This window comes from Rhipicephalus microplus, chromosome 2 (genome assembly GCF_043290135.1).
Source record: "Rhipicephalus microplus isolate Deutch F79 chromosome 2, USDA_Rmic, whole genome shotgun sequence".
NCBI lineage: Eukaryota > Metazoa > Arthropoda > Arachnida > Ixodida > Ixodidae > Rhipicephalus > Rhipicephalus microplus.
In genome coordinates, this window is record NC_134701.1 from 232,734,146 (window position 1) to 232,761,267 (window position 27,122).

Below are 27,122 nucleotides of genomic sequence, written 5' to 3' on the forward strand. Positions count from 1 at the left end.
TATTTCCCAAGCGTTAACAGTGCTTTAAACAAGCTCGAGTGCCTCATGGTGATTTCTTATCAGTTTTAAGAAGGGCTTTGGGCGGTACATTCGCTATGCTGCCGCTTTGAACTTTCACCGTCGTGTTGCTGCTTTAATGAACACGCATGAAAGTTCCTGCAGTACGTCGAGTTTTTAGCTACTTTGCGTTGGCTTATTTACTACGAAAATCTAATTATAGTTCCTTCTGCATTTATGGTAACACGCCGTGCGTTAAACTAGTCAGTTGTGAAATGGCAGTCTCAGCCTTGATTCAGTGGTTTAAAACAGAAAAATATCAAGTATAAAGCCCTTCGGAAAGTTTGAGTAAGGCTTGCTATTGCATTATCGGTTGTGTCATTTTTTTAACCACGCACGCTTGAAGGGGACAAAAAATTTGTGGCCCAAATTTGTACGACGGTGTCAGAACAGATAAGAAGAGTCACAGTTTCACCACAAGGTGGAAGCAATGAATCCGATAGCATCGAATTGTATGGCAATATAAGCCTGGCAGCTTGATCGTTTGGATCCAATCTCACGTAACTATATCAAGCACTGGTGTAGGATAATATGTTGTCTCCACGGAAAGCATCATTTTTTGCACAGTCTCTTCGTGTAGAGAGCACAGCACGTAGGAGGGCATACCAGCCATCCGCTGATTGCTGGCCGAGATAGCACGCGCAAGCAATCGCGAGTGCATCATTGTAATCAAAGTTCACCGTTAATCGCTGCTAAAGCGCAACTCTCCCCCGCATCTATTTATGCTCGGCTAAGACGGCAAAGCATTTCATCTGCTTTGACGGCAGCACCCCCACCCCCCTCCCAAGCGAGGTGATGTTATCGCAAGTGCCCCCGAGCGACGGAAATGGGCTGGCTCGTTTGATCTCTGCTTCAGCCGCATTCGTCACCACCACTCATACGCGTTTACCCGCCGGTATACAACATAGAAGGCGTGGAGGATGTTATAAATTCAGACTTTATACAGGACATTATGGCGATGGCGATGGGGATAAGAAAAATCATCGAGAGAGTCAATATAAGTGATAGTCCAATAAACGCTAGAACTGCTTCAGAGTGCTTCCAGCAGCTGTGCAGAGATGGGAAGCACCAGCGTGGGAAGTAGGGCCTGTGAGAGATGGTTTCGCGATTGTCAAGCTCTAGCACTGTTATATGACTCTCAGAGAAAACACTTTTATTTGCGCAAAAGCTCTATAGCTACGTGGTCACACACAATTTTTCTTGTCTTTCATATATGTTGAATAGTCGCTGGAAACAACCAATAGTGCCGATGTGAATGAGTAGGTTGGATTCATAGCCTCTACATCGTGCTTGTCGTTATTACAAGTGCAACTAACCTCACTTTTTTTGCTTTCTTTTTTCGCCGGCAGATGACAGTTGCATATGATTGAGGAGGTTAGGAAGAAAATCCTAACAAGAATCTCCAGTGCACTCATGACCGCACAGGGCGCCTTCAATTTCGAAATAGCAGTGGAGCGTGTTCACAGCGGCCATTGTGCAGATCAATTTAACCGGGAATCGGTGGGGAAAAATTCAATGCGATGTAGAATATTCAATTTCTTAACTTTCGTGATTTGCTTTATGTGCTTATGATGTGTACGCAGAGTATATTAGTTTTTCTTTCCAGAGGTTTGTGTGTACGTGAAAATTGAACAAGTGCGTTACATCAGCATGTGTCAGTCAATTCGTGCATACATTTGCATACATATCTGTGCATGCGACGAGTGTAGATACACACATGTCCGGATACGCCACTCTTGAGAGTTGAAAATGTGACAACGCGGAGGCACAAATGCATGTCCATTAACATTACGACACATGACACGCATCTGTGATTCCCAAATGTGGAACCACTGGTTGTTTTAGGGAGAAATTGCATCTATATTGTATTGAATGACAAGCGTATTGTTTTCTTAACGTTCATGTATTTGCCATTACGTTTCCTTCTGTGTGTCTTCTGATTTACCTTTTGCAGCGGCAGCCGCTGAAGCCAAACCTCAAAGGTTTACTTTAGTAGCGATGTCTTCCGCCATCGCAGGCATCTAGCGCAGCTACTTCGCATAACCGTGAAAAATACTGTTCTACGTCAGCAGAACTCGAGCCCGGCAAACAGTCTGCGTGCCAAGTACGCACAGTGGCCGGCAAGTCCGAGCAAACCACTCTGATTGTCCGGCCAGCACTCTGACCAGTCGAACTGCACATTCGGACTTGTTGACCATGCCCGGTAACGCACAGTTGCCGGGCAGTCATCCACATAGCCTGTTTATTGTCCTTTTATATTGCGGTGCTGTTATTACTTGCCTTGCAAACGTTCACTCTTCACCAAGGAAGCCGAGATAGCAAGCGGAAATAAAAAGTGGTTGTAGAAAGTGGACGAAAAGTTGAACGTAGTCGATAGCTGAACGTAGTCGATGAGTGGTTTTGTTCAAACTGCTGCAATAACACCCAGCAATAAACTTAAGCATCAGGCCATTTAACGGCATCACTTCCATCAGTCTCACACTACAGCAAGCGCGACAAGTTTAAGAACCTCGAGACAAAAAAGAAATGTTCCTCCTGATACAGACACCGGTCTTAAATTTAGATTTACGGCGTGCTCTTAAGCTTGCTGACAACATAAATTGCGCATTTTGGCCTAATTCAGTCACTAATTGTAGGAAAATTTAATATTTTAGGACATTGTAGTCTCTAAACGATTGACGCTGATTTTACATTCCTCGGTGTTTGGTCATTCATCAGTTGGCTGCTTTACTTGATCTATTATTGCAATGATATCCAAGGGGACTCTTTTCAGGTGCACCACTGTTCTTAATTCCTGATCTAACACATCTATCAGTCGATCATGTGCGCAACCATGGCGTGAAGGAAAAACTCTAAAGATAAGATCGAAGTCCAGTAGGGCCCTTCGGGCGAGGTGGGGGGGGGGTTTAACTCCTGTCTCTTCTCACACTCCGCGATTTTTCAAGCAAGCGATCCAAGCAAGCGCAAAAGTGGCTCGCTTCCCTTTCTTGGCTGCTTCATTGTCGTCTTGCAGCACGCAAGTATGAACGTCGGTCACGTGGAGTTACTTTTTGATCGCCAGAGTCGCGAATGATTGCGCTACCGGTGCTATAGTTACAGTGGGAAGGAGTCTCTAAACTGGGCTATGAGAATCCTATTACAGTTCCTGTTCTTTTGAGGCGGTGCAGTACCGCAAGCGTATTTTGTCCTCACGGCAGTGTCAAAACAACTGCGGCTCACTGAATGTATGTGGAGAACGTTTGGTTTTTGTCTATACCGTGGTAGGTGGCAGTAGGTACTATCAGCGCTTTTAATCAATAGTGGAGGCCGGTATTATCAAATACAATAAGCAAGATATCACGCTGGGAACATCATCGTTGGACCAAGTGGGTCCTTATGATTCGTAAAAGTTTGCTTCACTTTCAAGTGCCGAAACGCAGCTTTATATACATTTTTTTTTTAATTTTAACGGTGAAAAGTTCCGACCTTCACAGCGAATACACAAATGAATTCATGACGCAAGCTGAAGAATGTATAGAGTGTGAACTTAGTAGCTAGTTGGTTGAACACACTGTAGAGGAAGCATCGTGGAAAACCAGGAGAGTAAAGGCTCCCGTGTAACCACACACGCAGCGCTATGTGTGGTTGTGTGTGGGCCTTTACTCTCCTGGTTATGCGCTGTTTCCACAGTAAACGCATTAGACAGCCGCTTTCTTTTAGGGGCGAAGCTTCTTACAGTGGCACCCGCTCATCCCTCATAGTCGTAGTAGTAGTCGTAGTGTGTAACCAGTCTTAAATTTTGACCTCCAAGGTGGTGCCGGCGAGAGATTTTTCTGTGCGTTGTTGAACAATAAAAAATTCGCAGCGTGTGCGTTAACTAAAATCCAAATTCTCCTGTCTCTCATTCCTCTTTAGCAGTCAGTGACATGTACATTGAGCACTATCTGAGAAGAAAGGATTTCTAGGTTATACTCTCTGGGCGTAACCTCCTTGGTTTTAGAAAGGTGTAGCGAGCGTTGGGCCGCAGTGACATGAATACAATGAACTAGTATATACCGTGAACTCGAGGTGGTTAGGTGGTTAAAGCTGGGTTGTAGACACAAAGCGCAAGCCTTAAGAAAGTGTGCGTGTGCCACTTCTCGTTTAGTCTTTGGAATGTGGGCTGGATGGCGGTGCAAATGCGGAATATATGATGAAAAGATGCGAGATGATGGTACTTGGAGAGTTGAATAGATGGACGAATGTACACACAGACAGATGCATGGACGGACTCACGGATGGCTGCACCGACGGATGGACGCATGGACGGACGCAGTGGCGGATGCATGGACGAACGCAGGGATGTACGCACAGATGGACGTGCGGACGCACGAACAGACACACGCACGGACGGGCGAATGGACGCACGGACGGTCACACAGATGAACACATGGACGGACGGAAGCAAGAACGAATGGACGGACGGATGCTTCGCCCCACTCTCCATCATTCACTCCGTGGATATGCTGCCATTTTTTATTTTTTTTATTTTATTGCGTGGTTAATTCACTATCATGCGTTGCTCAAGCGAGTATTCGAGCTTTTACTGCGTATCTTATAGCACGTTTTATTGTCGCTATATTTGTGTTAGTCTACACAAATCGGCTCAGGAATCATATCGCGACTCGTAGAGTTGATGTAACTAATTGTTCACTGCGTCTTGCCGTGCAGCCTGCTCACTTTCGGGGATGTTCGCATGACGTTATGTCTTCTTGATCAAGAAGTGACTGTAGCAGCTTTCCTTACTCCGTCACGGCTGATTTGACTTCCAAATAACTCGTAGAACCAATTCACTGCTCTTTGATTTGTTTTCCTTAACATAATAATATTTTCTAGGGTTTTACGTCGCAAAGGCATGCTTTCATTATTAGGGACGCCGTAGAGGAGGGCTTCAGAAATTTTTTCCATCTGATGTTTTCAACGTGCGCTGATACCACACAGCCCACAGGACTCCGCCATTTCACCTCATTAGAAATGCCGCCACTGGGATTGAATCGGTGACATTCGGGTCCGCAGCCGAATACCCTAACCACTACACCACTGCGGCGGACATTTTGTTCCCTTATTTTCACTCTACATTAGGAATACCACAGTTCCCTCGGGCACGATGTGAGGCAGAAAGTTTGAAGTGCGAATGCTGTATTTATTGCTTGCAAATGTGTCTTTGATGCATGGTTCATTTATATTTGACTTCGTATTTTAATACCTACAATATTTGCGAAGTGGTGAAACAACGCAAATAATATGATCATGCGCTTAGAATCTCTCATTGAAAAATCTCGACTATAGGGGTCTCGCTCTTTTCAGCTGGGTGCAGTATCAGTGCGGTTACCCATATTTTTAAGAAGTGTTTTTTGTCTCATATTTTATGAACAAATGTCTGGAAGCGTTATTGAATGTTAAATGAGAAATTAATGGAGCGCAACAGTCTGAAGCACCGGTCCTTGCACCGGCTGGTAAAAGTTTGTTTCGAAAGAATAGTCGGTTAGTACCATAGACAACAGCCACAGAGAGACGTTGCTTAGCAACCCCTGACGCATTAAAATATATAAATTTATTGAGGCTCCTCTCAAACAGCAGCAGAACTTCCGCAAGCAGTGACACAGTTTTATTATTATTTTTTGTTGGCACACATTGGAAAGGTTGGTTGCAAAGGCATGCTCCCGCGATTACTAATTGCGCAATCCCCATTTCTCAACGGGTACAATCGAAAAGCTTGTTTTCAATCTATGGCACCTAGAATACTTCCCATGTTAAAAGCTCCTCTTTTGTCCAAAGAACAATTTTATTTCCAGACTGAGCGTGCATGAATATTAGGAATGCCATCCAAGTTATTCTACAGCTATTCAAAGAAAATGAACAACTGAAATGAAACCAAACTCTTGCAGCGGAAAGCAATAGTATTAAGGTGTTTATGCGACTAATTCAGAGTCAGCAGCCGATAAATTGATGAAAAGCTTTGTTTAAAAGGTTATCACACCTTTTTCACCCCTAACCAAGAAAGAAACATTGTACCTTGCCAAACAAATGTCTGGATCCAACGCATGGGTCGAGGTTTATAATGTAACGGTGGCAAGAAAAGCCACGTGAAAGAAGATCATGGTCGGGAAAAACGCAGAGGAGGACGAAGAAAAATTGTTTTCGAAAGTCACTGATTTGAGCTTTCAGAAACTATAGTGTGACTGTCTGTGTGTTTTACTTGTAGCGTTAGATTGGCTAGCAGCGGTCATGCTAGCAAGCAGCAACTTCTCCTACAATGGTGCATAGGTCAAATCAGAGCCGCAGTCCTTGCTGGCACTATAATGGAATTAGCAAGACTACACACCCTTTCTGCAAGCAAAGCCTTTGTCCTCGTTGCCGATGTCACAGGATCTGGAATTACTCCAATCATTCACCCAAGCCAATACAGGTTCCACTCGACGTCAGCGTGCAGCTGACGTGCCGACTCCCGTGAACGCCTTTGAAACACGCCCCCCGTGCTTCGTGGCTCGACTGCATTGATCGGCAGTGTTTGCTGACCATGCCGAAAAATTCTGCAGACATATGTCGGCAAACTCACTCATGAGTGGTCTCCCTGGGGCTCCCTCAGAGTCAAATCAAGCCGTGAGTCTGAGTGAGTCCGGGGGAGTAATATTTTGGTGGGTTTGAGTCTGTGTGAGTCCGGTTGAAGAAAAGTGTCGTTAGTGTGAGTCCGGCTCAGGAAAACTTTGTTGTCTGAGTCTGAGTGAGTCCAAATTGGGAGATATATTTCTTAAGGGAGTCTGAGTGAGTTCTACATTTGTTTGTCGAACTGTGGTACTTTGTAGTCGCTTAAGCATTACTACGAACCTCACCCATGGGTTCAAGTTTATACGCACGTCAGTCGCACATCTCCCGAAATAATATCGTTCGTTAAACATTCAAATATAAATGCGAAGCATGTTTAATGTGAAGCCTTTTCAAATGCGAACCATTTCTTTTCGTACCATATGCGCTTCAGGCGTCTATTTACGTAACGATCTATCTATCTATATAGCCGCTTAGGTTTCGGTAATCTCATGATCCCCCCTTGACTTGGGCGAAACCAAATTATTATGAGAGGGTAAAATTATTTGACGAATACGACTCGCTAGTCATGACGTGAATAATGTCACAAACTTGTCATGTACGTCATCAGACACTTTAACAAATAAAACTGTGCCACATAACGTGTATATGTGCCACTGCTATGCAAGTATGTGCCATAGGTAAAAGTTTATGATTACCCTTGAACGGCGGGAACACACATGGGTAATTTTAACGCTTGATTGAAGAAAAAGCGGACATCAGCGTTGACCGGACGAATACAAGTATAGTATTATGGTCCCAGTAGGAATCCAACCTTAAATTTCTGCGTGCCAATCTAGTATTCTATGCCACAGAGTCACGTCAGGTCTCGGAACTGCCTTCGAAATAGAGCCTCATGTCCGTGAAACGACAATTGTGGTTGCAGGGTTGACTTTCAAATTTCATAAACATTTCATATGTACTCCTGAGATACAGCCGTCACGTCGCGTTCAAATGAGTTCTAGTCAGGTGTCAACCGCTTTAATTCATCGAAGTAGCAGTGTTCAAGGCTCCGATCCTCACGAGCAGCAGTGCTTTCTATCAGCTTAACCCTTCAGGTGTTGCTAATATTCATGCTGTTGTTGGCATATATACGCAACTGTAAACATCTGGGCATATAAAACATATGCGGCTGTTTAACGTATGTCTGTGCGCGTGTTTGTATGTATCTTCAGCGCAACTTCGTAACGTCTCGCACAATAAAAACTGTACAGCACAGTCAGCTCGCATGCGCATGCATGTTTTGCACCACCTTCATTCTGAACGTGCATGAGACCTGCTGAATTTTTTGTTGCTCGGGGGCTTGAATTATGCCGTGGGATGTCTTGAACTCCCTCCTTACAAACTGTTCAATAGAACTTCTTGATAAATATATCTATGTATTGTAAGCAAATTCATGTAATCTATGTATATATAAAATTTCGTTGTCTACTTCACAAAAAAAAACGCCATCACTTGTTCGCAACCACTCATCACTCGTTTTCGAAAGGACAATATCAAAACGTGCCAAGAATAGCACAAATTACGAGAGATATTGGCATTAAAGAGCATTGACACCATGGTCGAAAAATCAAATTTTAGTATAATGGACTCATGAGTCGACTCACTCAGCCTCGCTCAAACTGAGATCAAGCCACGCGTCAGATACGGCATATGTCTGGTTGAGGATTATTTTGGTGATATCGAGCCTGAGTGCGTCCGGTTAAAGAAAATTTTCGTGAATGTGAGTCGTAGGGAATAAGCTAAAGAAAACTTATATGAGTGTGATTCTGAGTGAGTTAAAACACAATATCTATTTCTTGAGTGACTCTGTATGAGTTCCGAAATATTCATCGACCTATGGCTCCAGTGCTCCTTCAAAGTAAAGCGTTCACTACCAGTGCGTTTTAATCATCACTTTAGGATATGAGCTGACGCAGTGCTGCCCTAAATATAAACCATTGTGACTTACACCAAACAAAAATGAAAGTTCATTTGCGTACAGAAATGTTTATTTGTAGAAAGCTGAATTCACCCTCAACAGACTATTTGAACTCACCCGTTGAATGTCACTGCCGTGTTCTTCAGAAGTCTCACTTCAATGGTTGTTTTGAACGGCGGTCATCAAACACTATTTGCAAGCTAAACATACAATTCACATGAGTTCTAAAATAATCTATAAAAATCACTCAGAATATTTTCAGAAGTTATTTAGAACTAAAATACGGGCAGCAAGATTTATCTAAGAGTCAAAATCTGTACACGTGCAAATTATAATAAAACTTATTTTTTGACTGGTTATTGCATATCTTAAGGTTTAGCGCAAGAAAACAGAATGACACAGAACAGTATGCAAGAGGAGAATGTGCGCTTCTCATTGTCTTCTTTTGCGGTTTAGTTTTTGTTTTGTGTTTGAGATTAAGATATTATAGCAAAAAAAAAGATACTGAACGAAGATGATGTGGCGAACGCGTTCGGAAAACAGACATGGCAGCTTGCTGCAGATCGAGGCAATCTAATTTTGTATAGGATAGAAGGAACCAACTTGCGCCCAACATTTCACTTCCCCGTGAACAATTTTCTTTTTTTAACTCTCTTGGATATGTTTACTAAGCACCTTACAACTTTGACATGTTTTTTTACGCCGTTTGCTTTATTTGCCTTTACTAATATTGTCACTGTGCCATCGCAAACTCTTGTGTCCTTCGTAAGCGATATTGAAATGCGTAGCCTAATAGAAAACACTGAGGGTAACTGCTGGTTTCCTTTATGCTCGAATACTTTGAATTTCTTTTCTTGATTGGCCACACAAAGCCCAGTGTTGGGTAGTTGAGCAAGAGCCAAAAATGATGTGTGTCTTCAAGACTGCCGGCAAGAACATTCGGGTCACGTCCACATTTCACAACGCTGCTGAGTGAAAAGATTCACGATAGGCGGGGTACTTCTCTACGACCTAAACTAGATTTTTTGCACCTACGCGAGTGGGAAGTTGCAGGCCGTGGGGTGCTCCCGTATCATTCGCCGTCTATAACGCAATAAAACGACGCAAAGTGTTTGGAAGAACATGCTATAAATGCACGGTGTAAAGTAAAATACCTTCCTCTTTCTCGCCCAGTATCGCTTTGGTGCCGGAACGTGATCAGTTTTGATGTTGGCGGCTCGTGCATTATCTCTTCGCCAAGGGCCACGGTGAATTCACTCGCATTCACTGCATAAGAATCTATCTCGTTTGAATCCGCCTAAATGGTCGATGTCGCCTACTGTCAATTGTGTAAGACGGGAGGAGGCCACTTGCTGTGAAGTGCTTGGGCAGCACATTCTCATCTCTCTTATGCCTTCTCATTTTACAGCGAAGCTCATATGGCCCCCGTTTGTCGTGTGCCGTATATGAAAAATTACCATCATATGAAACCGACACGTGCTCTATTCGCCCTCTCCTTGATCACCTTGCTGTTCTTCATTTTCTGCTTCGCTCTCAAAACACGTTCATGTATTTCACTGGCTTGAGATGCAATAACTCTGATGAGAGAACTCGGCTATCGAGGCACACTAACAGAGCATAGCAGAGCCTGGTACAGCGCAGTATAGGAAGAGGATAAAAATGAACCTCGCGTGAGCAGAACAGAAAGGAGGAAAGAAGAGTGAATGTAAACATAGGAAGATAGAAAAAAAGAAGGAAAAGAAAAACATATACGAGGTGAAATCACGTCTACAAAAAGGGAGATAAAATTTGAATGAACTACACAGAGAGAGTAGGACCATAAAAAAAACCGAAAAAAGTGAAAAAACTGCAGAAAAAGGCAGAAAGGGAAATGAAAGAACTACAAATAAAGAGAAGATCAAAAGAAACAGACAAGGAAAAAAGTACAAAAGCAGAAAACAAGCGAAGTCATGCTTAATATACAACAGCTGAGGGTGAGAAAGTGAGTCTTGAGAAGGTGAAAGTCTAAGGTGAAAGTCTAGCCTAGCCAGGACCACCTAGGTGTTCCCCAGCTACGCTGCTGACCGATCTCTGTACGGTCTAATGCGAACTATATAATATTTACTTATTTATGTTTTGGCTTAGCTAGATTGCTGAACACTTGGTCTTTGATATTGGTGTTGCCATGTGGTTGGTTATTCATCACCTATAATATTGCTGTTACACTGGTTCTGAATATATCTATATATATATATATATATATATATATCTGTGTGTGTGTGTTTTGTCAAGGAATTTATGAATGTAAAAACTGGCAGCGTATCCACGGGGTGAATGATGGAGAGTGGGGCGAAGCATCCGTCCGTCCATTCGTTCTTGCTTCCGACCGTCCATGCGCCCGTCTGTGTGGCCGTCCGTGCGTCCATCCGTCCGTGCAGCCATCCGTGTGTCCATCCACGCATCTGTCTGTGTGTTCGTTCGTCCATCTAGTCATTACTCCAAGTACCACCATCTCGTATCTTTTCATCATACATTCCGCATACAGAAGCAACACCATCAAGCGGGCATTCCAAGGACTAAACGAGATGTGGCACACGCACACTTTCTTACGGCTTGCGCATCGTGTATACTTCCCACCTTTAACCACCTCGAGTTCATGGTATATACTAGTTCACTGTATTCATGGCACTATGGCCCAACACTCGCTAAACCGTTCTAAAACCAAGGAGGTTACGCCCAGCGAGTATAACGTAGCAACCCTTTCTTATCAGATAGTGTTCAATGTGCATGCCAATGGCTGCTAATGGGGAATGAGAGACAGGAAAATTCGGCTTTTAGTTCACGCGCACGCTGCGAATTTTTATTGTTCAACAATGCATAGGAGTAATCTCCCACCGGCACCACTTTGCAGGTCAAAGCATAAGACATGTTACGTGCTGATTGATTTGTGGGGTTTAACGTCCCAAAACCATCATATGATTGTGAGAGACGCCGTAGCGGAGGGCTCCGGAAATTTCGACCACCTAGCGTTCTTTAACGTGCACCCAAATCTCACCACACGGGCCTACAACATTTCCGCCTTCATCAGAAATGCAGCCACCGCCACTGGGACTTGAACCCGCAACCTGCGGGACATGTTACGTACTACGACGAGGGACGAACGGGTACCGCTTTAAGAAGCTTCGCCCCTAAAAAGTACTGGAACAACAAGAAACGCCAAGAGGCTGAAATCCAAGCAAGCGCAAGTGCGGCTCGTGTGTATACCACCGACTCTGATGCTATCCTTTCTTGGCTGTTTTATTGCCGTCTCGCAGCACGAAAGTTTGAATGTCAGTCACGTAAGGTTACTTTTTGATCGCCAGTCACAAATGATTGTGCTACCGGTGCTAGTCACAGCAGGAAATGTGCCTGTAGACTGTGCTATGAGAATTTAATTAAAGTTCCTGCTCTTTTGAGGCCGTGCACTACTGACAGCATTTTACTTCCTCACGGCAGTGTCACAACAAGCGCAACGCACTGAAATAATGAGGAGAACGTTCGCTATTTCTCTATAAGGTGGTACGTGGCAGTAAGTACTGTCAGTGCTTTCAATCAACACTGGAGGCCGTTATCATCGGCTACAATAAGCGAGAGATCACGAAGGGAACACCATCGTTGGACCAAGTAGGTCCATATGATTCGTAAAGGTTTGCTTCACTGTCAAGTGCCGAAATGCAGCTTAAAATTTTTTAAAGAGTCAACAGTTCCGACCTTCACAACGAATACACAAATGAATGCATGACGCACGCTGAACGCTGTAGTGTGAACTTAGTAGCTACATGGTTGAACACACTGTAGAGGAAGCATTGTGGGAAACCAGGACAGTAAAGGCTCACGTGAAACCACACATGCAGTGCTATGTGTGGTTGTGTGTGTGCCTTTACTCTCATGGTTATGCGCTGCTTCCACAGTGAACACATTAGACAGCCGTTTTCTTTTAGGGGCGAAGGCCCTCACAACGGCACCCGTTCGTCTTTCATAGTCGTAGTAGTAGTCGTAGTGTGTAACCAGTCTTACATTTTGACTTCCAAGGTGGTGCCGGTGAGAGATTTCTTCTGTGCGTTGTTGAACAATAAAAAATTCGCAGCGTGCGCGTTAACTAAAATCTGAATTCTCCTGTCTCTCATTCCTCTTCAGCAGCCATTGGCATGTACATTGAGCACTATCTGAGAAGAAAAGGTTGCTGCGTTATACTCGCTGGGCATAACCTCCTTGGTGTTAGAAAGGTTTAGCGAGCGTTGGGCCGCAGTGCCATGAATACAGTGAACTAGTTTGTACTATGAACTCGAGGTGGTTAAAGGTGGGATGTAGACACGAAGCGCAAGCCGTAAGAAATTGTGCGTGTGCCACCTCTCGTTTAGTCCTTGGAACGTCCGCTGAATGGCGGTGCATATGCGGAATATATGATGAAAAGATGCGGGATGGTGGTACTTGGAGTGTGGAATATATGGACGAATGGACACACAGACAGATATGGGTGGACTCACGGATGGCTGCATCGACGGATGGACGCATGGATGGACGCAGGGGCGGATGCATGTATGAATGCAGGGACGGACGCACAGATGGACGTGCGGACGCACGAACAGACGCACGCACGGATGGGCGGATGGACGCATGGGCGACCACACAGACGAACGCATGGACGGACAGAAGCAAGAACGAATGGACGAACAGATGCTTCACCCCACTCTCCATCATTCACTCCGTGGATATGCTGCCATATCTTTTTTTTATTGTGATAGAAATATAACTTTTTTTAAAGACCTCCATATATCTCCCATGCCGCAGGAAATAGCGTCATTACACTGTTTAACGCCCTTCGCGGCAGCCTTGAGCAATATACATGTTTCCTATATGCATATTTACATGTATTCCTGAATGATCGAAAACTTGTTTTTTAATTATTTTCAAATGAGTGCTTTATTGAAACAGCAATAAAAATAAAACGAATGAACAAATGTCGTTTAGATCTTTAAAGTGCAAGACAAGGAATGTACGATGAACGTGGGTGGAATAAAGAATAAAACCGGGACGTCGAGTTGTGTCGACGAGTTGCAAAGCGCCAGGAAAATTGATTCCCTCGAAAGACGCGGTGCTACGTTGTTCGCTTGGATTTGGCGCCCTGTAGGAATTCATCAGTGTTCGCGAAGTGCTGAGGCGAGAAAAAAACACTTGAAAGCGATTTAGGATTCTAAATAAAACCAAACTTGCTATTCTAGAGCTCAAGACACGTAGACTCTCTGTCGCACAGGGGAGAAGAGTGAACAAGAAAGCGCTGTATTTCGCTGCGAGCTAAAAACCAGACAAAGTTCTGCTGAAAGCGAGCGTTGTAGGGGAAGCAATTTTATATGGTGAGCGCGAGGCAGTTTTTTCAAGGAATTTTCCTTTATAAGGATTGTAGTTCGGAAACTGACACAAACGGCAAACTGCAACGCTTAGCGATCAGAGAAAACAAGTGCCCTCAACCGCTACCAACTTTGTTTGGATTTGAACAGACAATTGAAAGACTAGAAGGCGCTATGATCTGGTGATATTTTAGTGGAAAATGCACACTGTTCAAAACTGAGTTTACACAGCGTCCATATGCGGTGTATAAAATAGTCTGGTAGTGCATGAGCGACTTCTAAGAGCGCATGAAATCGAAATGTGGATACAAATCGTACACATCACAGTCAACCAGACGTAGAATTATAAAACGGCAAAAGAAACATGGTGTCACTGCTGATGAATTTCAGACGAAGCTTCAACAAGAATTGCAAAGACCATGGGCAAATGCAAGCCCGTTATGGCCGACTTGAGATGCGCTTAGTGGTGAACGAAATTATTAATAGCTTCACTATACGTAAGAAATGCTTCGCATCAGCGTATACAGTTAGATTTTTAAGCATCAAATAAGCTTTGCATGCAGATTTTATACCCTAAAGAATCGTTAAATAAACATGGGAAATAAAAGCATCCTACGTCGTATTATAACAGCATTATAATATAATATTATAATAGCGTTATAATAATATACCAGCAAGATAATATATTATTGAACTTAGCCTATGGAATCAAAACAGGCAAACGGGCAAAAGGCCGAAATATGTTTATTATAGTCCTCGTAAAGTGAAAGTGCACCTGCGAACAAGATAGAAAAGAAAAGCAAGGATGTCAACCAGTTAAGCATACTCAGTATGCTACTCTGCATACAGGAAAGGGATTGGGGAGGTTGAACGAAGAATAGACAGCGAGAGAGAAAAAAAGGGTAGCACGCGCGTGCATGCACGCTCACACACACACAGAGGACGTCACACAGGGGAGCGGTAATCATATGCGGTATACGGCATCATTACTAGTCTACGGTCGCTCGTGCAGATCTGGTGTCAGGAAGTATTTAAGCAATGCCTTGGTTGCTTCTATAAATGAGAAGTTTTCAATATCACATTGAACTTTATCATTGAACGAAATCATTTATAAAATTGCTGCATGGGTTACAACAGATATAGCTAAGGCAGCATCGCGCAAGTGGTGCCAATCCTGAACGGAGTGAGGAGCTGCGCAGCCTTCTTTGTTTCCCTGCTGTTATCTCTTTCTTTCCGCCTCTTTTTTTTTTATTTCTCTTCTTCAGTTTCTTGTTCCTATTTTCCGTCTTTTTATTTATTGGTAATTTTCGTCATTTGTTCTCTTCCTTTCTCTTTTCCAGTTCTCTTTCCGCAGGTCACAGGGCTGAACTCCGGCTGCGGCGGCTGCATTTTCTAGGGAGGCGAAAATGCTGTAGGCTCGTGTTCTCAAATTTGGGTGCACGTTAAAGAACCACAGGTAGTCGATATTTCCGGAATCTTCCACTACGGCGTCTCTCATATGGTGGTTTGGGACGTTAAACACCACATATCAATCCACAGTTAAGGGTCATCATCCACGAAAAACACTTGCAAAGCCATCATAATGAAGTTGTCATATAGGATTGGTGCAAACGTAAGTCATAAAGACGCCTCTAGCGGCAACACGCGCTGATTTGGTGGGATATTCTCAGACGCTCGCACAGGGAAGCAATTGCAGAACGACGCCTTTTCCGATGCGAATTCATGGTTTTCATGCTTGGCCTGTGATCAGCCAGCCGCGAGTACTGGAAGATACGAAAGCATGGCATAAAGAATTGCTCTGCGATAGCACCCTTCCAGTGGCTGTGATAGCGCAATCTCTTCCGTCTTCTGTTTCGCTGCCGCGTTAGCCCGAGGGTAATAAGCTTTGATCGGATATTGTGTGAAACGGCCCGCGCTGCATGCGTGCTGTTTCGTTCAACGTGTTCGCCGCCTCTGTTGTCGTTGTCACCAGGAATATGATGTGGCCGTGTTCACCTGCAGATGCACAGTTATGGCAAAAACAAAAACAAAAAAAGATGCACGCAAACAGTATGGCTCTTTCACTTTTGTTAAGAATTTACCGTCTTTTGAAAGCAAACGAGAATGAAAACAACTAAAGCGAAGTACCAAGGCACGGCACCGTGGCTGGCCGCCACTTGCGTCGTGTGTTCCCTTAATCCGCCAAATCTGCTGCCATTGCCGACTTAGCACTGGAGACAGCGGGTGAATGTGGCTGCTCGAAACGCATGCATGGTGCCTATAGTCCCCTCCAAAACGTCACTTCGTCTTGATATAGAATGATTGATAGTGAGCTAACGCATTTCACACTTGCGTGAACAAAAAGGGCTTGATCATTTCTTTTTTTCTCTTGGATTAGTTGAGCGATACAACACTTTTGTACCCAAAAAAGGTGGCTTACACTTGCCCGCAGTCCCGTGCATGGCCCAGTCTGTAGGATGTGTTAAAAAAGAATGCATCCCGCACTGTTTAAAGAACATAACTATGCATTTTCCTTCTTACCACATCAAAGAAACAAATAAATACTGAAAGAAACAAGCCTTCGTTTACGGCGCCCTCACTTATGATTACTCGGTGCATGTATACTTCCTGCTCTGCCTTCGCTATAGGCGTTAGCTCATCGTGCAGTGTTAATAGAACAATTGTTGACGTTTTATGTCCCAAAAGTCGAAATTGATTGTAAGACGATGTAGCGGGAGGAGGAGGGGGGGGGAAGAAAACTCCAGATATGTCGGCGATTGGGTATTGTTCAAGCACACGCGCGTCTAGTACTTTGCCTCTAGTGAAATGAGGGTGCGGTAATGTGCAAGACTGCTATCAGCAAGCTTGAGAAGGTTTAGCGTCCTCTTTCATTGCTGTTTGTTTATCGTCATTGCAAAGTCATTCTAGGCTGCGTTTATCAACACTTGCATTTACTCTATGGAAGTTTGAATGAAATATTTTTACGAGGTTGTAAAGATAAAACTGCCAATAAGTATTCCTGACTAAATGTGCGAAACGGGGCGAAATTGATTTCAAGGGACAGTGCCAATACTATTTTATCCTGCATGCGAACCTCTTATTAGCAAGACAGGAGCTTCGATGATTTACAGATGCAGGTTATCTTCAACGTGGAACCGCATTACACTACAGTGCCGCAAAGCCTACAAAACTGAGAACACTGTTCGTGGGGAGTAGTTTCGTAACTTAGCTGTAGCAAAACTATTGTGCCGTGAAACATAACAAAGAAGTTATCACCTTGGTAAGCGATGTTGGACCAGCAACTTGCCGAAGAATGGCTGAAAGTCCGTTTATTCGCAGGGCTCTTATCTTCAGGAAATCCAGATACTTCCTGCTTGGTTACTGTCAACTATCCACCGGAATTACTTGATTCACAACAGTTCTCCGCCATCGCATCTTCGACTGTCTCCACGCACTTAATTCATTAGTGAACAGACGATCCCCCTGGTTTCAAAAACGAGCCAATTGCTCGGAAACACGATCGTGTGCCAGTCGAGAAGCACTAGTGAGCGACGTACCAAATAGGAGAATGCCCTGCGAAGTGCTACGTTGGGACCACTTGCAAAGCGGATGCAATTACACTGCAGAGCTGAACTGCGCATGCGCCGAGTACATCTTGCGAAGGCCAGCGTGTATACGTGCTTGAGCACGCCGGCGGAACTGATAAGCACGCAGACACCTTGTGCGGTAGCAAACCATTTGACAGATCCGGAGAACAAGTGGAAAAAAAAAAGTCTTGAGAAGTGTGGACGAGAAAAACAAAAAAGAAATGTCCGGCGACTTAAGAATGCTCGTGTAAACGAACACATAAGAGAAAGAAAACGAAGAGGGAAATAATAAAGAAATACGATGCGAATGCAAAAGCAATTTCCCCCAGAGTGGGTGTGAGCCATACAGATAGGCCATCATCAATATCATCATCATACTCAATTTGACAAATACTTAAACTGCTGATTTTAAAGGGCAATACTAGCGATTTTTTGACCATGTTCGTGAGACACCCTTGTCATGTACCCGATAGCTAAAATGCTTTGCGAATTCGAAAATATATTAATAAACAAAAAGGCGCAATACCGCAACCAGAACCTAATCGAGTCATGTGTAGACGTGTAACGTACTACTCTGCAGAATCGGAAATCCTGCACGTCTTGCGGGTCACACCAGCGTTGAGTACCAAAAGTACGAAAGCCCCAAGGAGCAGACGCTTAGCATATAGGTGAACCCACCGACCAGCCCGGACCATGTCTGTGACTCATCGTGTCACGTGCACCAGCTACTCGTTGCTGACGAACATTGATAGCTATGATTCGAACGTATTTAGAGGTCCACTGGCATCGCCGTTCCTCTTCGATGAAGCAGAACATGTTTTTGTATGTGCTTCCCTGGTTGCGCACAACAGCTACAGATGGCACCACTTCTACAAACTATCCAAGTTTTCGGCAGCGGTGATAGGTTAAAATGCTTACGTTAATAAGTTCGTAGTGAAACTTAGAATTTTAGTGTCAAAAAAAGAGGGCATACATTTGTGGAGGGCTGTATTACATCGATAGATTGATCATTACTACGAGTGCGTACGTTTCTGACAATGAGCAGCTATCGTATATAGGCAGATGTGGTCACAGTGGACCACATCTGCCTGGAAAAGTGCTTCGTTTCTCAGTGCATTAAAGTTCGCGCATGTACACTTTTCAACAGGCAAGGCACTACCGTACTTTTCGTGCAGTAAGCCGGCAGTGCAAGCTAAGACATTCCACCACCGAGACGAAGTGTAGTCAGCAGCTGCGAGAGTTTTTATGCTGTTATGAGGCTTATGCGGCGACTCGTGTGCGGCCCCCCACGCATTACAACTTGCCAACCTTCGCACGTCCACACACGTGAAAAACAAATTCGCATGCTCAACCAAGGAAGCACTGGCCGAACACACGATCTACAGCAGACACCCAGATGCTAAAGTGGCACATCCTTTCCGTCACTTCCATCGCCTTCGCAGAACCTGATGTCACAATGATTCAGGCATGGCGAATGGGCGTTTAGAGGTAATCTATAAAATACGTTTGCAAACGGACTGAGAATCTCTCAAGCTTGTAATTTAGAATAAATAGCGGAAACGTGTCAATGAACCTGCCGGGTGTATTTTATCGAGATAAATTGACCTCAAAAAGTCACCAAAATTGACCTTCGAAGAGGCAGTACAACGCTGCTATTATGAAGCATACACCGCTTCTAAAATTAACTCCAACTACCTGGGTTCGTAGTTTAAACCTCAGTTTTATATTCTTTCCTCCTTTACTCTTCTTTGAATCACTCCAATGTATTTGAACTATTCAGGGTAGTATACGAGTTACACTAAAGAGGCTAACATCCCTTCCTTCCTCCCCTCTCCTGTTTTCTTACGTTTTTTTGGTGGGGGGTGAAGGAGGGTCGATAGGCAATTTGCATTTTCCGTTAAACGCAATGAAGCTGATGTAGCCGAGGACGGAAGGAAGGAAGCAACAAAAGGGAGAATGCAGGGAGGTTAACCAGAAAGACATCCGGTTGGCTACCTTACACTAGGGTATTAGGGAAGGGGACAGGAAAGACGAGAAAGAGAGAACAGAGGGAAGAGAAAAAAAGGGTGGGGGAGAGACTAACAGGAAATTCACTGCAGCGTGTAAACTCTACCGCATGTCAGAGGCGTTCACACAAGCCTGTCTTTCTCGGGAAACACAGCAGGTCTTTCACTGCCTTGTGGGCTGTCGAGGCATGTGGACGTTGCTGTTATATCACCTGCACAAAAAGAGGCCGATCAACCAATCGCCGCATTGCGTTGGCAAGTACTTGTCTATCTGAGGCAAATGGAGGACACTGGCACAGCAGGTGTTCGATATTTTCGTCAGTGCCGCAAACATCGCACGCCGCACTGTCAGTAATTCCGATTAACGTGGTATAAGCTTTCGTGAAAGCAACTCCCAGCCAAAGGCGAGCTGAGCATTAACATAGCCGAGCATTAACAATACATACTAAGGCTTAGCAGCTAAGAAGCTTTGCTACTAAGCTACCATGGAAAGTGTCTAGCCCGTATGGTGGAATGTAAAGACGTTTACAGTAGTGACTCATTCGACCACCCTAGTGAGTCAACCAGCATTAAAGTACCTTCACTTCCTTGAAGGCTGACAAATGTTGGGGATGCACCAGAGTATGGTAGTACTGTAAAAACCGTGACTAGTTATCTAGCTTTTGTATTTCGTAGCGAAATATGGTGATTACTATGTTGAATTTATTTGGACAACTGGTTTTATTTTTTAAGTCACGCGCCATAAATTCGAGAGCTATAATAAATATCAAAACACGATCATCGGGGCTAGTTATAGTGTTCCGACCTAAAACTTATCAAAAGTATTTTAAACTTTAAGACCTACATTTCTAATCTGGAAGTCGGTTAAACTGAGATGAGAAGGTACACGCTTCATTCAATGCTGTGCCTCTGAAAAGCAACTAGAGAAAGACGTACTTTACGAAAACTGCAGAAGAACTTTATCAGGCAGGGCGACGAATACCTCAATTACTAGACCACCATGGTGGGGCTACTGTGCAAACTTATCCAAGAAGCACTTCCTGGATTTATTAAAACTGGAAGTGAAGAGGGAAGAAGAAGTGACATATGAAAGCGGAATCGGAAACTCGATCTTCAGGGAAAACGGCACAGGCTACTGGAGCTAAAATGCCTCGCCGCGGTGGTCTAGTGGCTAAGGTACTCGGCTGCTGACCCGCAAATTGCGGGATTGAATCCTGGCTGTGGTGGCTGCATTTCCGATGGAGGCGGAAATGTTGTAGGCCCGTGTGCTCAGATTTGGGGCACGTTAAAGAAACCCAGGTGGTACAAATTTCTGGAGCCCTCCACTACGGCGTCTTTCATAATCATATCGTGGTTTTGGGACGTTAAACCCTACAAATCAATCAAATCAATTACTGGAAATAAAAATGCTTGTGGAAGCGGGCATTTCGTTTTAGAATCTGTCATTTAGAGACTAGAAATAAACAATCATTCACATTACCAATGAACCACCTCCACTGTCTCCCAGCTGCAACTCACACAAGCTCAAAAACAATATCCCAACACTCCCAAATATATTACGTGACATCCAAGCGATGAATTGTTTACGTGCACTAATCACACAGAAAATAGAAAAACTTGGTCATTTTAATTCCTATTGGTCATGTTTTAAAAGGATATGACGTTTAGAGTATGTGCGCCGTTAAATGATGACGCAGCTACGATTCGTCACCTCCCCGCCCTCACCCCGTTTCTTATAAAATTACGTCTACCACCTAGATGTACTTCCGGTTCTTTGAGCTAAAGCTTAGTTCCGGTGATATGCCTCCTAGAAACGCTCTTTACAGATAAGACACCAGGAATTCACCCATAGAAAGCGAATGCATCAGCAACAACCAGAAGAGTATACTAAAGATATAGGTAAAACATGTGAACGAAACCTCGGGCCATAATGAAGCCTCAAAAATTTTTGTCACAGCAGCAGGCGCAGAAGATGATATTCCATCCTATTTCAGACTAAACACTACTACCTTATCTCACCAGCATTCAATATAAGTTCATTCTCTTCTCCTCCGTGGCAATCCCATGCTGCAACCAATTTATGTGTCGGTATGCTTACCGCGTATCTATATAGTCGCTAACCCGTCTGCCTGAGCTAGCTTATTTCATATACATACTAAAAAAAAATGCAAACGCTGAGTGGGCATCTTTTTTTTTATTTCACTGCCCCTTAGGATCATTTTGTCTAAAACATGAATATCGAACCTTCCCTTTGGTGCCCTATTTTTTTTCAGATTTTTCATTATGCCTTCCCTAAAAACTGTACCCTGCCTGTTTTGAACTAACTAGAAAATTATGCATTCATTCTCGCCGTAACTTCTACTTCTACCTCTCTTTTTTTCTTTAGTACCACAGATTGTTTTTTCAGACTGCAGCCATTTGGGTCAATTTAATATCGCTCTTTGGGTGGCTGTGAAACTTGGGGACTTAAATTTTGGTTAGTAGGAAGCACGATGTCCTTAAAATAAAACTGGTTAAACCAACAAAGTTTACAAAAAAACACATTACGGTGCCCCGATGTAGATCCGATATTGACGTCATGAGAACGCTCCTTATCATCTGGCAAGACGATTCAATAGGCCTTACTCTATGTCATGTTCTGTACAAAAGAATGCGCTATGAGTGTCTACAGAATTTTTCTTTTAGAATTTGGGTGAGGTAATCCTTCGATCTCGCACTTGTGTATTGCATTCAGTTCCTTTGATACGTTCTTGTGGTTTGCATATGGCTTACGATACCAAACTTTGCCTTTCACTCATAAGTATGCCCTAGACAGGAGTATACTAGAAATATGGCGGCATTATGAAATATTTCGCTAAGTGTCTCTGTGCTCATAAAAGAAAAGGTTTCTCCACGAAAAGTTCAGCGAGTATTTTTATCTTTTTTGAATGACTGACATATATGCACCTTTGGATTGAATGTCGCAACATAAACATATTTTACCGATAAGCTCTGTGTATGTACAGAGAGCCAAATCTACTTATCCAACTTATGCAACGTCCCACGCACCAACCTTCACCTCTTCGAATAACACCTGCCAGACATGTTTCGTAACACATATCGATCAAACGTAAAGTACAACGCTATCTTCTTATGCTGAGGATCCCTTGTATACTTATGTAGCTCGGCATTTGCCGATCGGGCAAGAGCACCTCTCCTTAAATGTGTACTTGGCCTACAGAGATGCACAAAGTAAGCATTTACAGAGCGACTTGCTGACGGGTATTTACGGCCATGTTTTCTTTCCTTTACCATACCGATCGTTATTGCGTCATGAACAAAGAGGCTTTTGTCCGCGTTAGGTGCGAATGCGAGGGCTAAAAAAGGGTATTTCTTCGTGGACTTGGTGGCAGGGATCAAAATGGCATCTAAAAAAACGCTAGACATGCTGATGAGGGAAAAGTGGTTTAACGTAGTCGGGTGAAATATCCAGCGACTTGACACTATATCAAGCAGCCTTTTCTAAAGCGAAAAACCTTGCAGGAAACAAGGTACGATTAGCGTCGAAATATAGTCGACCAAGTACAAAATCGAAGATAGTGCAGAGAGACATAGCAGTGGTCGTATATTGCAAGTTACATGGAAGACAAAACTGTGACTCACCCGTTCATAACAGGGAGCAGGAAAAAGGTGACCCTTTCACCTCAAGGGCAAAACAATGAGTGTGGTAGGGAGCAATTGGAGTGTCACACGAAGAACGGCAAGTCACTCAAATTTCGCTCCAGGCCGCTCAAATGCAAAAATGAGCACATGAAATTAAGGCACAAATATAAGCAGGACGAACACAAAATAGCTGTCACAGTTGCTATTTCAACTAGTCCTACTTTGGCACTTCTCGCAAGCAGAGTCGCAGGACGTTCTTCTTTCTGAGTGTATAGTTCTTAGACAGCCGTTCCCGCATTTAGCGGTGCCACCATTGCCCTCGTCATTGGTGGCGTAACCGCTTGAATGAGTATTGACGCCAAAATTGGTGAAGCCGCACTACCGTGTACCGCAGGTGTGAGTGCCAAACTATATAAGAAGAAGCGAGAGTGAGAGACCGATGAGAAAAAAAGATATATAACACAGAAAAAGAAACAGAGGGATAGGGAGAAAGTAATAGACAGAAAAAAGGGAAAATGTATAGAGACAAGAAAGTAGAGAGAGAGAAAGAGACACATGTTCATTTGCTCCACGTTGTTCGGTTGCACGATAAAATAAGAACATATTATCACGTTTGCTATGCCGTTCGCAGTGCCCGGTGAGGGTGTTCATGCTAGGGTGTATCGACGTGCGGAGCGGCCATGGAGGCACTGCAGTTCGTATATTTACTATCGTAATAAAAGGCGTGAATTATAACTGGCTCGTAGCTAGGTTCCTAAAACGTATTACAAAGGAAATAGAATGGCAGAATATATTAAAGAGAACTGGGTGCAGAAGGAGTGAATGTGTGAACGTAAACACATGCCCACCTTCATAAAAATGAAAACGTGCAATCGCTGTAAGAAAAACGCCATTTTCACAAGTTGACACCTGCACCGAAAAAAAAAGCGAGCACGTGAATCAGTTCATTCCACCAGCGACATTGAACTTAACACAAAAGTTGTGCAAGCATATCAAAAGCTTCAGGAGTAACTATCATGTCATATTATGAAACTTTTACCGTTAGAAGCCCCTGGGCCTCACCACCGGAAAACAAGCATGTTAGGCTGCAACGTTTTAGGTACAGTATATTGAGGAAGCCAATCTACAGTCGAATCTATAAATTCCTTTGAAGTATTTTCACATTTTATATGCAAAGAAATTCTTTACGAACTTCAGCGACTTTGAGCGTATGGATCTATATAACCGCTTACGACTTTTAGCTCTCCTGGCTCTCTCAATAATTGTATCAATACCAAAATTGATATGACATAACATGACTGTATGACCAGCGTAATTGACCAGTGATAACATGAAAATCGTGATATTTATATCATGAATGTCACGATTTTATTTCCTGGTCTTGCTGCTTTTGTGGTGGTTTTGTTCACATGGCATTTTGCGAAACCGCTATGGTTTGACATGACTGCATAGTGAACATAAGTGACATACCCTAACGTCGAAATCATGACATGCAAGTCATCCTTTTCATATTATGACTACTCGTGACTACACGCCACGCTCTTGGTGCGCTCGCGGTTGTTTCGCAAGCTTCACATATACAAAATTGGGCATTACGGGACGTGAATGAATGACGAAGGTACATGATTGGTGCAAACATGATAATCACGAGATGCGTGTCATGTATTAACATCACTACATGCCATGCTCCTAATACGATCGAGGCTGTTACACTAGCTTGACATATAAAAAATTTGGTGTTATGTGGCGTTAATGGATGACGAATGTCTGGTGCAAACATGATAATCATGACATGAATGTCATGTAAGGATATGACAACATACCACGCTCATTATGCAGTCACGGCCCCTTCGCTAGCTCGACATGTACCAAATTCGGTATAACGTGAGGTGAATGGGACGATGACGGTAAATGACACGTCGCAACATGATATAGCCTTGATATGCGTGTCATGTGAAACATGATTACATGCTACGCTGATATCATGCTCGCCGCTGTTCCGCTTGCTTCAAATATACCAAATTTGGTATCAGGTGACGTGAATATACTATGAAGGTAAATGACACGTCCAACTTGATAATCATGATATGCGTGTAACGAAAAACATGACTACATACTGCACTCACAGCGTGCTCGCGGCCGTTTTACTAGCTCCACATATACGACATTAGGTATTACGTGACATGAACAGACGACTAAGGTTAAATAGCACTTACAAAAATGATAATCATAGTATGAGGGTTATGTACGGTATATTTTACGTCCAGCTCGTAATGTTGTGCTCATTTTAAAGTGACATATCAGCCTTCCTCATTCGTGCTTCACATGTCATTGATTTCCACAGTACGTGGGATCTGATTTTTTTTTTCAAACAAAGTGACTGCATACTGAAAAGCAGAATCCCGAACTGGAAAAGAAAATGTGGCTTCATTCGCTAACGCATAGTTAAGCGGAATTTTTTTTCTGTGTATGATTAATGAATGATGTGTTTGTAAATACAGTACAAGGCTAAGAAATATTACCATTCTTCTCCGTTGCCACAGCTCACAACGTATTTCTTCGCGAATGATGGTGCACCTGATCTTAAGAAAAAATTTAGCTGATGAATACTGTAAAATATAATATAAAACTGCACTAAAATACCAGAACGCACGTAGTTCACATAAAAAACATGCTCAAGATTGGATACAGTGCCATTTGCAAAACTAAAAAGAAACAAATGCTGTCGAAGACTAGCCAGTGAATTCATGGCGAGTGCAAAAATGCTGTAGAAGACTAGAAATTGTGACTGAACTACCAAGCTGGCGCGTGCATCAAAAAAGCAAACACGGATAGAGAAAAGAACTAGAACTAAAAGAGCTTCATTGCAGGGTAGCACTAATACGGCTGATCACGTCTCCTATTGAGTGCTAGCAAGGTACGTGAGTGTGTAATGACAGTAGGTGCGACTGGCCCATTCATTAGCGTGCTATTACCGGAATGTGTTTATGGCAGAGAAAACGAGCTGACCACTCTTCCTGTGCCGGTGCACAAGCTGCTTGCTGGCATCGTCCCTTGGATCAGTTGTAAAACCTTGAAGGTGTGAACATCGTGCCGGCTAAAGTCAGTATATTTTGATCCCTACGCGGCGAGTCAGGAAGATGCATTGCGTCACTTTTACTGCAAGCGATTCATGGTTTTTTCAGAGTAGAAAGCCATACCGAGTGTGATGACTCATGATGGGCAAAACTGGAAGGTTTTGGACTTAGCTTCTTTCAACGTGGTATATAACTCTATGAATTTATCAGCGTTCACCCGCCATGTCTAATAAGAGCAAATTGGGCTTCTGAAAAAACAAATTCACCACGTAAAGCACCAAATACACCGGTGAAATAAGAAAGGAGACAAAAATGGGTGAATTTCATGCTCTAATTGAAATGTACTGTTTTCTTGTTTTTGTTCAGTGTGGCTTCATGCCATAATCGTATGGACGCAATAGAATTGCCCCGTTGTCTAGCCAAAACGCCGTAATAACAGATCAAGTAAGAATTAAAGCGTTCCTTAGTTAATAAGTGATCTATCTGCCATGAATTCACTGTTCTTTTGGCAAATTCACGAAGGTTAAAATATGGCTGATACATTTGACCTTACAACACGTATACCATTCAGCAAAGCTAATTACAACACTTGTAATTTTAATTAAAAGTGTTGTTGACTAATGACATGCTCCTTTTAGTACTTAAACACCCAGTAGCGGAATCAGAAGGCTTCTGTTTTGTGAAAGAAACATTTTAATGAAGTAGGACGCAAAACTATTCAAATAAATTTATTGCATTGAAATCTCGAGCAAAGAAAACTTTAACCACTGGTCATTTTGGATTTTTTGTCTCCTATGACATCCGTATAAGAGCGAAGAGCCCCTAAAAAATGTATCCACATTTTTCCTCATAGCTGTGTTATAGTGACTGCAACTGTAACTATG

General features: G+C 43.3%; 1 long non-coding RNA gene across 1 annotated transcript in view; it reads right to left on the reverse strand.

The window, feature by feature from the left end:
* The window catches only part of LOC142787527 (uncharacterized), a 294,797-nt gene extending 277,352 nt beyond the window's left edge, over nt 1–17,445 (reverse strand). The window contains exon 1 of the long non-coding RNA XR_012889256.1: nt 17,203–17,445. This is a non-coding gene — a long non-coding RNA (uncharacterized LOC142787527). The remainder of the gene's footprint in view (nt 1–17,202) is intronic.
* Between the last annotated feature and the right edge of the window lie 9,677 nt (nt 17,446–27,122).